Consider the following 5,856-nt stretch of genomic DNA (forward strand, 5'->3'; position numbering starts at 1 on the left):
GTTTGTTTTATGTGTTAGGAAGAATTTCTTTAAAAATTCTCTTGTCATTTCTTGCCAAGTAGCTATGGTCCTAGGCCTTAAGGAGTGTAACCATGATTTAGCTTTTTCTTTTAAAGAAAAAGGAAATAACTTAAGCTTAACTACCTCTTCAGTGACATCATTGAAATGAAGTGTTGAACATACTTCATCAAATTCTTTAAGATGCAAATAGGGACTTTCAGAATCAAGTCCGTGAAACTTTGGGAGTAATTGGATTATTCCTGGTTTCATGTCAAAAACTCCCGCAGCAGTAGGAATGACCATACAAGATGGGGTACTGGTCCTAGTGGGTTGTAGATAATCATGAAGCGTTCTAGTAGGTAAATCATCTTGAAATTCATTATCTCCCTGATTACTACCATTATCTTCCATTTGATTATTTGAATTTTGAATAATTAAATTTTTATCTTTTGATTCAACTCGAAATAATCTATTCGTTTTATCTCTCTCCCACAACAGCATATACTAAATTTTTTTAAATTTTATTATTATTTTTTTATTATTATTATTATTTTTATTTATTATTATTATTATTATTATTTTTTTTTACACAAACACCCTAATACAGTAAAACAAAAGTTTAATTAGAACATGCATCACTCAACAATTTCTAAGGTTTTCCTAAAAATTCTAGACAGCTCCTAACTGGGTTGAAGAGGACACCTAAGCCTCCAATCCGGTCTATTAACCTTAGTCGACCAGGTAAGCTCCCAGGTAAGTGGAGGGGTCACGATGCATGTAGCAAAGGTCCCACTTAAAACCCACTTTCCTCGAACAGAAACTGTCTCCCTTTAATCACTTAAAGGGACAAAGCTTGCCTAGACATCGACCAGATAACAGAGCGAAATTGGTGCAACTTTCGGTGGTCTTCGTCCTATTGAGCTCGAATATCCTTAGGAGCCAACGTCTAGTTGATTTTAATTAGGCTTAGGATATTTATGCACTTGGATGATTTTTGGGCTAAGGACGAGTGATGAAATTCCGACCTTATCTTTTTAATGGGTTCAGCCCTTAGATTATTTTATGCAAATGCTTTATACTATATGCAACAATCAAGAAGATTTTTATCACTTTATGTCATGACATTAAATTGCAGTTGAATAGTTGATCAAGCAAACTAGCTAAATTTTTTTTCTTCTTTTTATTTATTTATTTATTTATTTTTAACAAGAATAAAATTCTAATCTAGGAAAAATAGGACTAGTATGAACAAAACAGGAAAATTAATTTAAATACTCACGGCCGGAGTTCGTTCACTCCGGAAATCCAAAAATGTGATCTTAATCTTCCTCGTTATTGGTCCTGCTTGTGTCACCCTTGAATTTGAAAAGATTTGAAATTTCAACTGTGTTAAAAATAAAGAAAAATTGAAGAACTAGAAATAAAGAATTGAAAATTTCAGCCTTGTTCTCGTTCGCACGTTGCAAATCCCCGGCAACGGCGCCAAAAACTTGCTACGATTTTAATCTTGCTCTTTTTTAAAAGAGAAATTAAACGTAGGATATCCCAAGTATAAGGTGTAGCAAAGTAATATTCTCGGTGAGTCCGAGATCGAATCCACAGGGATTTGACAATGAACAAAAAACTAAAGGCTAAATAATATTAGAATTAACAAGAATATAACTAAGGCATCAGGATTCAGCCTAGCACTTCATCATGCTTTTCTTAAAATCATCATAATAAAATAGATTTAGTTTTATGGGCAGCTTTACAATAATTCTATTTTAAACTACAGGGATCTCTAAGCATCTGTTATACCCGAGGAAAATAACAAATCAAAAAAATATATGAGTTTGGAATAATTTCTATAGATTTACTGCACCATAAATCAAATCAAAAACATTAAAAACCCATTGATGATTAATTGAAATACATGAATAAAATGCTAGGCTTTTCCTTAGCCTTAGCTAAAAGATATTTAGCTACTCATATGAGATGGAAGCAATTTTATAAAAAAGATTAGCAACGAATAAGTTAAAATAAACATAAACCCTTTTTCCTTTTTATTCAGAAACAGAGCACTCTGTTTCTTGCTTCTTCCCTTTCTTCCACCGGATGACCTCTCCTCCTCCCAAGCCCGACTGCTTCCTCCCCTCCGTGGCTTCTTCTCCTCCACCGGAATGGCCTCCCTGGATCTTCCGTCGCACGCTGGCCTCCTCTTCTTCTGTCGGATCCTTTGGTCTCCACCGGAATGGAAGACCCTCGATCCCTTGGCCGGCTGGGAAAATCGAAAGAAGAGGTGCAGATGTGCTTCGGTGCTTCCCTCCTGCCTCCTCCGGCTTGTTCCGTGGATCAACCCCCTTGCTCCGTGTCCTCCTCTTGCCTCCACCGGATGCCGCTCAGACTTGGATGGATCCGGCCGGCTGGTAAGATCCTCTCTTTTCTTCCCCCCTCCCGTCGGCTGGTTCTACCTCCACCAGATGGCCCTTGCTCCTCCTCTCTTGAGTTCCTTTTATAGACACCTTCAGCAGTGTGGCTGGGAAGACCGAAGGATGCGTTGTGGACGCTTAGGAACTGGGAGCGAAAGAGACATGGCTTGGGACTCCTCGGCTGGGAACGTTGCAGAATTTGAGCAACTGTAGACATTGAGATTTGATGCAAGACTTCGTGGCTTGGAACGATCCGTGGTTGCTTGAGATACGGGATGAAAGAAGTCGAATCGCTAAGGATTTGTCTGCTGGAACGCGTGGATGAGCTGGGAGGAAACAGGGGAAACGTCTTGGTTTCATGCTGCCATGGACGTTCACGGATGCGTGCTCGAGCGGATGGGGGATTGCTGAAGTGGAATGCAAACGGTTTGGCTTCTTTCCTTTGCTGCCGTTGATGTTTTGAGTATAGATGAATGATGGGAAGAAAGGAATGCAGCTGAATATTCTTGAAACAGGGGAATCCGAAACCATGAATGAGATGTGCTTGAATTGAAGAGCCGGTTTGGCTTAGGTCCCTTGGGTTTGATTTAGGTTCCATGGGTTTGATTTAGGTTCCATGGAGGAGATGCCATGATGCTTGGAAAGCCACATGGATGGTTTTGATGATGCTAGGAAGCTCCACGATGCGGGCATTTGTGCTAGCTGAAACATGTGGTTACAGTGATATGGATTGCATGCGGATGACGGGCGACGTGAGGCTCAGATGAGACGCTAAGGATTTGTTGAGCTCGAACTACCGGGCATTGGGCTAAAATCCAGCATTATAGGGTCTTTTGAATTACATGCACTCAGACACAGATAAAGCATTAATTAATTAATTTTATTAATAAAGATTAGCTATAATACTAATTAAGATAATATGAAAATTTCACTTTTGTACTCTCATCACCGTGCATTATGCTAGCGGCAATGAGCGACGAATTCTCGCGGAGATTCGAGAGTGCTCAGCCGAACGAGATCATTCAAGTGTTGAATGAATCGTTTGGCGTCCCTGATGACGATAAAAGGTATAGTACCAGTTGCTGTATCTTCAACGCCAAACTCAGGGAAGGGGCCTCTGTTACGACCATGTACTGTACATGATCGAGTTGATAGAGCGCCTGAGCAAACTCGGCTTTTTTCCTGCATGAACCAATTGGGGAAAGGACGCGATTTTGAATTCCCTGCCTGATTCCTACCGACCATTCCTCACTCATTATAGAATGACAAAGCCTGTACTCAACTTCCATGGTCTTTTGGGGTTGTTGCAGAACTTTGAGAAGGATAACCAGCTCAGGAAAGGGCCGGTTAATGTGGTTGGTGGTGGGGCAGGACGTTGTCCCTTTGGGAAAGGGAAAAACAAAAATAAAATTAAAAATAAAAATAAAAGGAAGAGAAAGGTGCTAAGTGTCGGGACATCTTGTCAGATGATAAGAAAGCGGGCTGACCCTAGAAAGGCGGTGTGCTACCACTGTCAGAAACTGGGACACTGGAAAAGGAACTGTCCTCTGTATGTAGCCACCCTTGATCCAAACAGGCCTAGGAGAAATGAGCAAACAGTTGCTGGGCAAGGTACTTATATGATAACTCCTTGTAATTTCTCCATATGTGATAAATTTGATTTGGGTATTGGATACCGGAAGTCCTTATTAATATTTGCAATTCATTACAGGGACTGCATGTCAATAAGAGATTTGAGGATAATGAGAGGTTCCTGAATGTTGGAGATGGAAGGACTGTTCCAGTTCTAGCATTGGGAGATCTTAAGTTAGTTTTCAATTCTCAAGTAATCGCCTTAAGTGACTGTCACTTTTGTCCGTCGTTCTTAATGAACATCATTTCTATAGGGCTTTTAGCCCAAAACGGTTATGAAATATCAATAAAGAATCGTTCTTGTAATATCATTATGAATGGTGTTATTATGGTTGATGGACAATTAATAAATGGCATTTACACAATATCACATCCTGTTAGTGTAATGTACACATCAAGTAAAGCGACCCAGGATAGATAATGTCTCTGATACCTACCTATGGCATTGCCGGCTAGGACATATTAACAAGAACAGGATCAACAAGTTGGCTCAGTTGGGTATTCTGAAAATTAATGATCTTGAATCATTTTCAACTTTGTGAGTCTTGTCTTCTTGGTAAAATGACCAAAATCACCCTTTACTGGAAAAAGGTGAGAGAGTCATAGATATTCTAGAACTCGTACATACGGATGTATGTGGACCTATGAGTACAAGTGCCAGAGGAGGGTACAGCTATTTCATTATATTTATAGACGACCTGTCTAGGTACGGGCATGTGTTTCTTATGAGGCATAAGTCCGAGTCTTTTGAAATGTTCAAATTATACCGTAATGAAGTAGAGAAACAAACTGGAAAGTATATTAAAATTCTTCGATCTGATCGAGGAGGGGAATATCTCTCCAGTGATTTCTTGACTTATCTGGAAGAGAATGGGATTCTGTCTCAGTGGACCGCTCCTGGAACACCTCAACATAACGGTGTATCTGAAAGGAGGAACATGACTCTGTTAGACATGGTCCGGTCCATGATGGGTTTCGCTAGCCTGCCTTTATCCTTTTGGGGATATGCTCTAGAATCTGCCTGCTATATCTTAAATAAGGTTCCTAGTAAATCTGTAATTAAAACACCACATGAGATGTGGACTGGGCGTAAGCCAGTGATCACTCACCTAAGAGTTTGGGGGTGTAAGGCCTATGTCAAACGTTTGAAAGCAGATAAGCTGGAATCCAAATCTGATAATTGTTTCTTCGTCGGATATCCAAAAGAAACCTTAGGGTATTACTTCTATAATACTGATACGCAAAAGTTGTTTGTCTTAATAGGGCTGTTTTCCTTGAGAAGGAGTTCCTTGGTGAAGGAGCGAACAACTCTTGATGTTGCACTTAAGGAAGTTCAACATATAGAAGAACCAGTACAGACTACAGAATCGGATTTGATTAGATCAGATCCAGAATCCATTATAGAAACATCCGTGAGGCGATCCGGTAGAGTACCGCATCAGCCGGACAGATACTATGGTTTTCTGGTCCAGGACGGCGAACCGGTTGGTCTCGATGAGAACACAGAGGATCCCGTCACATACATGGATGCTATGCAAAGGTCTGATTCTGAGAAATGGTTTAATGCCATGAAATCCGAATTGGAGTCCATTGAGGTCAATGATGTATGGACATTGGTTGACCCACCTGAAGGAATCAAAACCCATTGGGTGTAAATGGATTTTCAAGAGGAAGAGAGGCGCAGACGGAAATGTGGAAACCTACAAAGCCCGTCTGGTTGCCAAGGAATTTCGCCAACGTTATGGCATAGACTATGACGAGACATTTTTTCCTGTGGCAATGCTGAAATCCATTCGGATCATGCTTGCGATAGCTG

The 5,856-nt window shown here is 40.3% G+C and overlaps 1 long non-coding RNA gene across 1 annotated transcript; it reads left to right on the plus strand.

Moving 5' to 3' along the window:
* Positions 1–3,621: 3,621 nt before the first annotated feature.
* On the plus strand, positions 3,622–4,345 carry LOC120113166. Its single transcript, XR_005514981.1, has 2 exons — positions 3,622–4,019; positions 4,120–4,345. It is a non-coding gene; the product is annotated as an uncharacterized LOC120113166 (long non-coding RNA).
* Positions 4,346–5,856: the final 1,511 nt, after the last annotated feature.

This window comes from Phoenix dactylifera, chromosome 14 (genome assembly GCF_009389715.1).
Source record: "Phoenix dactylifera cultivar Barhee BC4 chromosome 14, palm_55x_up_171113_PBpolish2nd_filt_p, whole genome shotgun sequence".
Lineage (NCBI taxonomy): Eukaryota > Viridiplantae > Streptophyta > Magnoliopsida > Arecales > Arecaceae > Phoenix > Phoenix dactylifera.